Raw genomic sequence first — 11,908 nt, forward strand, 5'->3', positions numbered from 1 at the left:
TGTCCCTCTTTGTGTCCAAATGGCTTCTTACAAAAACACTAGTCACATCAGGTTTAGGGCCAACCCAAACCACCTCATTGTAGTTGAATTACCTCTGTCAAGGCCAACCTGTCCCTAAATACAGCCCCATTCTGAGATATTAGGGGTTGGGACTTCAATGTATGAATTTTGAGGAAATATAATTCATCCCATAATAATACTTTCACTCAGGTGAGGGATAGATGAATCATATTAGGAGGAAGCATGAAATTGTCATTATGTTGTTTGAAAGTGAGATATAAATAGAAGAACATATATGAATTTCACTGATGGCCAAAGGTATAGATCATACCAAATTATTGGCATTTTAGGAACATTCTCTTTTCCTTCTAGGTTTTCCCCTATATTTTGAGGGCTGGAAGGCTCAAAACTACATTTCCCAGACTCCCTTGACAACAGGATGAAGACTGTTTTCTGTCAGCAAGAGGTGCTCATGTGAGATTTGGAGAACAGAAGGAAAGGAGAGGCTATTATAATTTTATGAGTGGTGAACAGGCCTAGGGAGTTTGGAATGCAGTTGGGAGTTTGGAATGCAGCTCCCAGGCATCTTCCTGTGAATCACTCACTTTGCTGCCTCTGGCCGATGAGATCATTGGTATTGGTTCTTGTGATTTCTATACTTCCTGATTTCTAAAAAACTAGAAGATATATTTTTGACTGCAGAATTATTTTTGCAAAATAGTTCTCCAAATCTTTTATTATTATTACTAAGCCTTCTTCTTCTTCTTCTTCTTCTTCTTCTTCTTCTTCTTCTTCTTCTTCTTCTTCTCCTTCTCCTTCTCCTTCTCCTTCTCCTTCTCCTTCTCCTTCTTCTTCTTCTTCTTCTTCAATTATACAAGCATGGAAGCCCATCTGGGCAGGTCAACTTGGAATAGCCTGGTTCTCCAATCATGAGCAGAAACATTGAGATGCTTCCTCATTAGTTCTCATAAAACCCGCTGTGGTTTGAATGCATCCCCCAGAGTTCAAGGTTTGGAAATATCACCCCCCCCCCATGGAACAGATTTGACAGGGGGTGCCTTTAAGAGGTGATTAGATTATGAAGGTCTGCCTTCATGATCTGACTAATGTTATTATCACAAAAGTGGGCTGTTGTTGCAGGAATGGGTTTGTTACAAAAGTGAATTCAATCCTCTGCTCTCTCTTGCCATTTGGTGTCTTTCGCTGTGGTATGAAGCAGCAAGAAGGCCCTCACTAGACATGGACCCTGGATTCTGAACCTCCTAGCCTCTAGAACCATGAACTAAATAAAATTTTGTTAATTATGAATTTCTCAGACTGTGTAATTCTGTTCTAGCAGCACAAAACTGACTAAAACATATCCTCAGGGTTTAGTTTTAACGCTCTTCCCAAGGCAACTTTGCAGTAGGTGGTTGGCTACAGGATATGCACAGTGATGGACAGAACATCAAACTTAGGATCAGGAGACCTGAATTCAAGTGCCACCCCTATTATGTAATTGTGACATCTTGGTTTCCCTATGTATAATATAGGAGCAAGGAGAAGAAAACAAATGTAATAGCTAACATTTACATGCTGCTTTCTATGTTCTGGTCATTATTCTAAAGATTGTTCAAATATCCACTCATTTAATCATCACAAAAACGGTATGAGAAAGGTGTTATTATAATCCTATCTGATAGTTGGGAAAATCAATATTAAGAAACTTATACATCTCCCCCAGGCAGCCTATGTTCTCAATAGGGCTTCAAACAATTAAGCCTATATGGTCTCTTGTTATATGAAAATTATGATAAATGGTTATTGATTTACAGTTACAAAATGACTGCTTTGAAACGTAGTACTTTCTGTCCAAGTTCTTTGGACTCTACATTAGAACCAGAAACTAAAGACATCAGGAATCTCTTTCTGTTTTCTCTTGTCATGTCATTCTTTCTCTGCATACCATTGCTCAGCTTCTTGTTCCATATGGCCTACTCACAGCATGGTAGAAGATGGCCTACCCACAGCTTCCAAGTATACACCTCCTCCGTTCAACCTCCGAGGTTGAACTGGATATTCCTGATACTAATTATAAATTTCTGAGTTGGGGGGGGGGGAACCATATTAGCTCAGCTTGAATCAGAGTTTGATTGCTAATCCAGGGAACGACGGCCACAGGGCAGAGTTATGTAGCACATGTTATCTGCCTGGGGGAGAAGCAGGTAGACACTGCAGAAGGCAAGTACTTTAGGTGCTTGGTCTCTCTAAATTACAATTTAGGCATTTAGGCCTATACTGTGTTTTTTTCCCTGCTGAGGGATTATAATATGTGTCTGTCTCTATGGGAAAATCTCTGTCTACTTCAGATCTGGCAGCTAGTCTCCACCTTTCAGGGAAAGTTCACCTATAGTGGAAGAGCCCTCCTCTAGCAATCTGAATGAAGTCCTGGGATCAACTTCTAGTCCACAACTTACCAGCTGGGTAACCTCAGGCAAGTTATATAAACTTCCTGAGCCTCTGTGTACTCATTTCAGAAAAATCAGAAAATGCAAACAATTGTAACTAGAAAAAGAAAACCACACTCTTTGTCCCCTTCTTTCTCCTTTTCTCTAGGATCTTTCTTATGTAATAGGCACAAGCACAGCCTGAAGGAGCCTGAGGGTTTAGTTTCAAAGCTTTGGCAGGGTCTTTGTGTCTTTGTGTGGAAAAGGGAGAAGCTATGAAAAGTTACCTGACTCTTCAATAAATAGACTTGCTCATTATTCCCAGCAGGCCTGAGAGAGCACAGTTTGAAAGGACAAGGATCAAAGAAATAAAACTGCAAAGAGGAGTCCTAACTCCATTGTGAGAGAGGCAGCTTTGCAAATTATAGGAGTAAAGGCAGTGAGTTTGCTAGGGCAGGAAGAAATCCTAAAACGTAGGGGAATTGTATAAATCTCCAGGGGAAGGTAGGAGAGGAGGTGTAATATAGGACAGGATGGGATGTGTGGATTCCCCCTTCCTGTTCTGACATTACCAGTGGCAGCAGGGCTACCCCTATCACATTAAGCCCCTTGGTACAAATTATAAAAATCTGCTCCCTGTCTCAGTGGCATTTCTCACTATTTGGTGAGAGCAGTGTGGGCTGGGCATTTTGTACATTGCATGACTTCCAAGGCTACGCTTAGTAGCTCTGAGTGACAGCCCTCATTGTTGACTGATGGGCTAAAAGGGACAATCTGCCAACAGGAGTGGACTCAAATGGAGACAGAACAGGCTGATGCATAGGATTCTCCAACATCTCAAGACATAACTTATAGAATAAGAAAAGCTCTGTACTGAGATCACTTAAAATTGCCTCTAACCTCCAATCTCAAGCCCTGTGGAGCCTTCTTAGAATCCTGGGAATTCCCATGGATTACATTCTTATGTCATCCCTTTGGTTTTCGGATTTCTTCCACATATATGATGTCATCTCTCCTCCAAGTTTTATAAATACCACTCACACTAAACATTCATTTAGGTAGTAGGGATTTTAAAAGTTTTGGAAATGAAGACAGGGAGAAGATGAATCAAGTGTTTATTGTTTGTGTGCTTTTGCAGTATTAGGGATTGAATTCAGGGTCTTTTCTGTACTAATCAAGCACTCTGCCACTGAGCTATATCCCCAGACTGAAGCAAGTGTTTAAATTGAAGTGAAGTAGGTACACTTGAACTTTTCTCTAGGGACAATTCTGTTTTTTAATTTTGTTTTGTTTTGTCATTGTTTGTTTTTGGTACTGAGGATTGAACCCAGGGGCACTTTACCGTTGAGCTACATCCCCAGCACTTTTTATTTTTTATTTTAAGACAGAGTCTTGCTATGTTTCTTAGGTGCTTGCTAAGTTGCTGAGGCTGGCCTTGAATTTGTGATCCTCTTGCCTCAGCCTCCCATGCTGCTGGGATTATAGGTGTGCGCCACTGGGCCCAACTGCACTAGAGACAATTCTGATCTTAAATTTTTTTTTTCATTTATCCAACCATTCAAGGGATTTCTCACTGAAGTTAAGTCTGCATATACCCAATCTTAATCTTGTAGAATTTTTCTGATTTCCCTCTCTCCCCTTGACATCTCCTCTTATGCAGAGTTATTTAGCTTTCTCCAGTTCTGAACCTCTGACTTGAAAATCTAAACCCATCAAGTAGGGTCTTGTATTTAATAGAACTATCCTATTTACAATGATATTATATGTGGTACAGTTGTAAGAAGCTAAGGAAAAAAGCAGTGGCCTTTTTCAACCATACAATTTGCTGGTAAAGCTCCTGGGTATATGACACTGAATAGATAGGAGGGAAGTACAGAATATTAGGTAAAGTTTAAAACTAGAATGATTTTTTTCTTTTTTAATTTTAATTTGTTATATATGACAGCAGAATGTAGAGTGATTTTTTAACCAGACTGGTAACTTGAGTTGCTACCTTGACCTCTTAGCTGAGAAATTGCAATATTCTGCACATCTAATTTAACCAGGAATATATTGATCTTATCAATTTGATATGTAAGTGGAAATTAAGATATATCAATAATGAAATCTTCAATTTGCCATTTCCTGAAGTATAGAAGAGATGAAGTTGGATTTTAGGTTCTGAGAATTATATACTTCTGAGAGTAATTTTTAGTGGTGACTCATAAACATCAAAATAAAAATTTTTAAAGGGCTGGGGTAGTTGGGCATGGTGGGGCACACTCATAATCCCAGCAGTTTGAGACTAGTTCAAAGCCAGTCTCATCAAAAGCAAGGTGCTAAGCAACTCAGTGAGACCCTGTCTCTAAATAAAATACAAAATAGGGCTGGGGATGTGGCTTAGTGGTCGAGTGCCCCTGAGTTCAATCCCTGATACCCACCGCCAAAAAAAAGAAGGGCTGGGGTATACTTCAGTGGTAGTGCACTTAGCTAGCAAGTGTAAGGCCCAGGATTGGATCCCCAGTACCGAGATTGATTTAGCTCACAGTTCTAGAGCGCCAGTCCAAGATTGGGCAAGCACACTGCTCTGAGCCTCTGGTGTGGGCAGCACACAATGGCAGGAGCATGTGCAGAGCAAACCACTCGCCTCATGAGCTAGGAAGCCGAGGAGAAAGAGAACATGCTAGGGCCTACCATCCCCTTACAGGATACATACCTGAGGTTCTAAAGACCTCCTCCTGGCCCCCACTTCTCAAAGGTTCCATCACCTCCCAGTAGTACCACTCTGGAAACCAAGCCTTTAACACATGGATCTTTAGGGGACACTCATCTAAATCATACCCATCACTATAATTTTGCCTAAAAGTGAAGCGACTTAAGTAATTACAAATCTTGAATTTCATCCAGGACTCAGGGCGGAGATCAAAGCAAAGAATTTTGTTAATGGCATCCTAAGCCACAGCCCTGACTCTGGAGCTCCCAACTAACCAGGTCCAGCCACTTGCTCCAACCAACCAAATAAAAAAGGTAATGATGAAAAGCAGGAATATGGCCATATTGGGAAAGCAACGTGAGAACAAGCATCTTAGCCCTGTCTGTGGGAGTGCTGACATGAGCTTTAAGTATAAACAGAGGAAGAAGGCAAGAGGTAGGCATAAGTAAGCAATCTTGGTCAACTGTGGTCTGGCTGATCATTCTCTCAGTTCTGATTGTAGGAGATGGCTCCGGAGAAATACTTAACACTTAAAGGGGCAATTTCCATTTGCTGCTCAGGATGTTTATGCATCAGACCTGTGATCCTGGAAGGGGGCAATTTAGTTCCCATGAGATAAACTCCTGTTTGGGAGTGGGGTGCAGTCTCAATATGGGGTGATACTTGTCTCCCCCTCCTCCTGGAAGGTGTGGGACAAGGACCGGAGACTTCTAGGCACCACTCCAGGGGTTTGAAACAGGATGCCCCCTGTAAATCTGGCCTCAGTCTTGCAGAGGGACAGGACAGGTTAAGTAAATTTAGGGCTAATAAACCTTGCATGATCAGTTATATTTTTTATTTTTTTAAATATTTATTTTTTTAGTTTTAGGTGGACACAATATCTTTGTTTTTTTGTTTTTTTAATGTGGTGCTAAGAATTGAACCCAGTGTCTCACACATGTTAGGGGAGCGCTCTACCACTTGAGCCATATCCCCAGTCCCAGCATTATCAGTTTTTATATGAACATTTTGAATGATTAACATGCCTACATGCAGAGCTGAGCAGGAACTGGACCCAAAGTTTGAGGTAATAAAGAAGACAGATACAAAATGAAGGCAGAGAAGCTAAGCTTTGTCCTGCTTTTAGTTACCCGTGGGGCATCTGTAGCAGCCTAACTAAAGAGTTGCTGCTTTTATAGCAAAGGTAACCTCTCTAAATTACAGTCTTTCTTATAGCGAAGTTTGATAAATCAGATATTTTGCTGTGTTCCAAGAAGTTTAAACACACACCCAGACTTTAGCTCATATCTATGCAGTAGAAAGGGAAGGCCAAGTGAAACTACTTGTTGCACTTGGGTCTCCCTCCTGTACTGTAAAGAAGTGATCAAACTGGACCGCAGTTTCATAATAGAGATATTTAGAAATCTTTCCCAGTGGAGTTTTACCAATGTTTATGCAGCAGGCAATATCAGGATTCTTAGGAAGGGCCCAAAGCAGTGTTTGCTGAGTTTAGGCTATGGATGATGAGTGACTTGGGTTGGCTAGGAGAGAAGGTTTCTCAGAGGAATGATAACCTTGATCAGCAAAATAGAAGACCACAAGAACCCTGTACTTGCTTCTTCCTCTAGTTCTTTGTCATTGACAGCCTGAATTTCCTATTTCTCATAACTGTCAACTTGGTTGAAAATGACTTGAGTCCTTCTCAAGAAAAAGAATATTGCTGAGTGCCAGAGCACATGCCTAATAATCCCAGAGACTTGGGAGGCTGAGGAAGGAGGATCATAAGCTCAAGCCTTAGCAATTTAGCAAGGCCCTAAAGAACATAGTGAGACCCTGACTCTAAGTAAAATATAAAAAAGGGTTGGGGATGTGGGTACTTAACCACTGGTACATCCCTGGTACTCTCTCTATATAAATAAAAGAATAAATACAAAATAAAATAGAGAGCCTTGGAAGGGTGTCATATAAGTCCTAAGTCTTAAGCTTCATTAGCTTCTCAGTAAATACACCTCAAGTATACCTGAGATGTATTTCTGATCAATCCTTCTGGAAGACAGTGTGGAAAAGAACCAAAATTCATTATATTCATTTTTGCTGAATGGATGGCATAACATCAGAGCAGAAAGCTTGAGTCATCAGGGATGGACTTTGAAATAAGAGAATCCACTAGACATAGAAGGAACCTATCCAGAAAACATCCGGGTTATTATGACCATTTTCCCAGCATTCCCAAGCTGATTGCTCAGAAGCTATTTGCACAGAACAATGAAGTGTGGAGATGAGCCAAGATGATTAGGCCAAGGTCTGCTATTTTATAACTTCCTGTAGCAGCTACATACCCCTCTTTATATATATATATATATATATATATATATATATATATATATATATATATATATATATATATTTCTATTTTATTTGCTAAGGATGGAATATGACACTTCTTTTATTTTATTTTTTAATTTTTTTTTCCTGGTACTCGGGATCGAACCCAGGTGTGTGTGTGTGTGTGTGTGTGTTTTTTTTTTTTAAAGAGAGAGAGAGAGAGAATTTTTAATATTTATTTTTTAGTTTTCAGCGGACACAACATCTTTGTTTGTATGTGGTTCTGAGGATCGAACCCGGGCCGCACACATGCCAGGCCAGCGCGCTACCATTTGAGCCACATCCCCAGCCCCACTTCTTTTATTTTTTGTTATTTTTATTTTTTTATGAGATGGCCCCAGACTTCTTACAGTATGGCCAAGGAGCTATGTTTTCCAGCTGCCTGTTTAATTGAACCACAGCTATATCTGATGGGATTTGATTTGAATGGAAAGTTCCTTTTGGCGGCCATGTGGAGAGCTCATATTGGGGACAAGAGTGAAAGCTGGCAGATGAGTTTAGTGTAGATGAGAGATGACAGAGGTTTAGTCTTGGTATTGAGGATTTCTGAGAAGAGGTGGAATCTGGATATGTTTTGAAAGGAGAGCCAACAGAACTGATAATGAGTTGGATGCAGGGTGGGAGCTGGGAAATGGGAGGAAAAATAGGGCTCAAGGTTGTTTTCTAAGATTTGACCTGAATGACTAAAAGAAATTTCAGAAAAGGTGAAGATAAGGTCAAGTGCAGGTTTGGAAAAAGATAATCAAGAATTCTTTTTTGAGGGAGAAGGCACTGGGAAAAGTTGATCAGTGGATACCAAATTCCAGTCAGAAGCAAGAAATTCTGGTGTGCTATTATATAGTAGAGTGACTATAGAAAACAAAAATGTACTGTACATTTCAAAAAGCTCAGAGAAAGGATTTTGAAAGTTTTCAACATAAAGAAATAAATGATAATTATTTATGAGACAGAGACATTTAGCCTGATTTAAATATTACATAATGTATACATGAGTTGAAACATCACTTTACTGGTTCCTCATTAATATGTACAATTTTTATGTATCAGTTAAAAATAAATTTTCATTTTAAAAAAATCAAAAGAAATCTCTTTTAAACACAAAATTAACCTGGTCAAGCACCATAGTTTATGAGACACCTATTCTAAACGATGCAAAAAAAAAATTTTATGTACCTTTATTTTTATTTATTTTTATGTAGTGCTGTGGATTGAACCCAGGGCCTTGCATGTGCTAGGCAAGTGCTTTACCGCTGGGCCACAGCCCCAGCCCAACAATGCAAATTTTAAAGTCAGTCATTGAAATATTCATCCATTGGTTTATGATTACCAATGTAAATAATACATTTGTGCTAATAAATTTTTACCCTGTCCTGTAGAAATCTATAACCTGTCAGTGTGATAGCTAATTTGACATAACCAAATTCCACTTCCTCTGGAGACTTTGAAGGCTTAAAAAACAATAAATATAAAAAGTAAAACTTTGACCACTCTTTTTGTAGGTCAAAGAGTAATATGTAAAAACCAAGTCTCAAGATTAAATTATCAGGAGAGGGCGGCGGTTGGGCGCGCGTGCCGCTCGGTCCCGAGCCCCAGCTGTCCCCCTCCCGGCCCCTCCGCGCTTCTCCTCGTCATGGCGGCCCTCAGCAAGTCCATCCCTCATAACTGCTACGAGATCGGCCACACTTGGCACCCTTCCTGCCGGGTCTCCTTCCTGCAGGTCACTTGGGGCGCCCTGGAGGAGTCCCTGAAGATCTATGCCCCCCTGTACTTGATTGCAGCAATTCTCCGGAAACGAAAATTAGACTATTATTTGTACAAACTACTCCCTGAGATCCTACAATCCGCTTCATTTCTGACTGCTAATGGGGCCTTGTATATTACTTTCTTCTGCACTTTAAGGAAGATACTTGGAAAATTCTACTCATGGACTCCTGGCTTTGGTGCCGCTTTACCAGCATCTTATATGGCCATTCTAATTGAAAGAAAAAGCAGGAGAGGGCTGCTCACAATTTATATGGCCAACTTGGCTACAGAAACACTATTTAGAATGGGTGTGGCAAGAGGAGCCATCACAACATTAAGAAATGGAGAAGTCTTTTTGTTCTGCATAACAGCAGCCATGTACATGTTCTTTTTCAGGTGCAAAGATGGTTTGAAAGGATTTACATTTTCTGCACTTAGGTTCATTGTAGGCAAGGAAGAAATTCCCACACATTCTTATTCACCAGAGGCAGCATATGCAAAAGTGGAACAAAAGAGAGAGAAACACGAGGAAAAACCAAGAAGAATGCATATAATTTCTCTAGTTAGGAAACTTGTGAATTTAATATGCAAGCATGGACCAAGGCATAGATGTTGCAAACACTATGAAGATAATTGTATCTCTTATTGCATTAAAGGTTTCATCAGAATGTTTAGCGTGGGATACTTGATCCAGTGCTGCCTGAATCCCCTCTGCATTTAGGCATCTGTTTACAAAGCCATCCCGGCTACTTTCTCTCTTCTACAATAAAGAAAACTTCCAGCTTGGAGCTTTTCTTGGTTCTTTTGTTAGTATATACAAGGGTACTAGTTGCTTTCTGCGTTGGATCAGAAACCTGGATGATGAACTACATGCTATTATAGCTGGATTTTTGGCGGGTATATCAATGATGTTTTATAAAAGCACAACAATTTCCATGTATTTAGCTTCCAAACTGGTAGAGACAATGTATTTCAAAGGCATTGAAGCAGGGAAGGTTCCCTATTTTCCTCATGCAGATACTATTATGTATTCCATCTCTACAGCAATTTGTTTCCAGGCAGCTGTCATGAAGTTCAGACCTTGCGACCGTCTTACTGGAAGTTCCTTTTAAGGCTCACCAAGGGCAGATTTGCTGTCATGAATCGAAAAGCCCTGGATGTTTTTGGTACTGTGCATCTAAACACTTTCAGGGTTTCGTCCCCAGATTGGATCCAGGATATACAGTTGTAAAACCGGAGTTACCGATAGAGTTTTCATGAAGATGGCTATAATTTATTAATGTGACTATATTTCATCATTATATCCTGAAGAGTTAATTATGTTGAATACAAAGAAGGGGGCCCAGCTCGAACTTCAGTGTTATTTCAATGAGAGAGCTTTTTTGTTTTGTTTTGTTTTTCTTACCAATCAGAAATACAGAAGCTTTTTAGGAAGGTGTTGCTTAATAATTAAGCTTCCTCTGTAGCCAGAATCTGATTCTGGATCACTGTAGTGGTTGACATTGTGATATATTATTGATTAAATTATGTCCACAAACGATATTGAATTATCTATATAGAAATGTAATAACAAGAGTACACTTAAAATTACTTAAAAGAGTCTTTAGTTCATTCCAATATAATTCTTGGTTTAAACTAAGAATATTTCTCATTTTAGGATTTACAAAGGATCACGGGTACGTGGATTTGGTCTGTGATTATTTTTAAGTTTTGAATTGGTATTTGTAGTAGTAGAATGTTATAGATTTGAAGAAATTCTCCATATACAATGCTGCTTTAGTATAGAGCAATGTAATTGGAGAAAAGTGGCCATTCTTACTTCAGGGATGCAAAGATGGGTTTTATACCATTGGGGTAAATGTCGTGGTATCCATGCTCTTTTTTCAACTAGTAACACCATCTCTATCCATGACCAGTAGGGCTGTTTGGCAGCCCAGTAAACCTACATACTAATGGCAGGTTAGGAACAAATGAAAATTTACACATGTGTTTTAATCTTTTACAATAGCATTACACTTGAATATTTAAAAACAAATATTTAAAAACAAATCTTTTAAACCTCCTATAGATATATTGTGTTTGTTGTCATTTATAGAGGCTGAATTGTTTATAACTCAGTTTGTATGCCATTGTTTTAGAAAGGATCAAAATCCTATGGAACAAAAGAAGTTTTTCGAAGTTTAGCAGTGTTTTACCCTGTCAACTGTTTCACTTAAATAATAGATGTTTTACAACTAAAACAACATAAAATTCCAAATAAAAAAAAAAAGTTTAAATTATCAGCAGACAATTCTAAAAGAGATGTTTGCTAAGTGGGCAAAAGTTTTTTATGTACCTTCTAATTAATTAATTAATTAATGTAATTTTTTTCACATATAAGCCAAAAAAAAAAGAAAGAAAGAAAGAAAAGAAAAGAAAAAGCACTCAACTTTTCTCAAAAGGAAAAAATCCATGTTCAGTTATGTCATTTAGTTCTTCCCTGGTTACATTCATTCATTCAACAAACATATAATGAATGCTTTCTATGTTCCAGGCACAGTGCTAGATTATGGGAACAGAAATATGAACAAGGTATCTTCCCAGTCCCTACAGAGTTTGCATTCTTGTTGGGGAGATAGAAAAGTAAATACACAGGACTTTCAACTCCAGCAATCTGGCAGACTAGATAACCAGGAGAAGTTCT

General features: G+C 39.1%; 1 pseudogene; it reads left to right on the forward strand.

Annotated features, from left to right (window-relative positions):
* The first annotated feature begins 9,046 nt into the window (after positions 1–9,046).
* Positions 9,047–10,746, forward strand: LOC114094417 (transmembrane protein 135 pseudogene; annotated as a pseudogene).
* Positions 10,747–11,908: the final 1,162 nt, after the last annotated feature.

This window comes from Marmota flaviventris, chromosome 10 (genome assembly GCF_047511675.1).
Source record: "Marmota flaviventris isolate mMarFla1 chromosome 10, mMarFla1.hap1, whole genome shotgun sequence".
NCBI classification, from domain to species: Eukaryota; Metazoa; Chordata; class Mammalia; order Rodentia; family Sciuridae; genus Marmota; species Marmota flaviventris.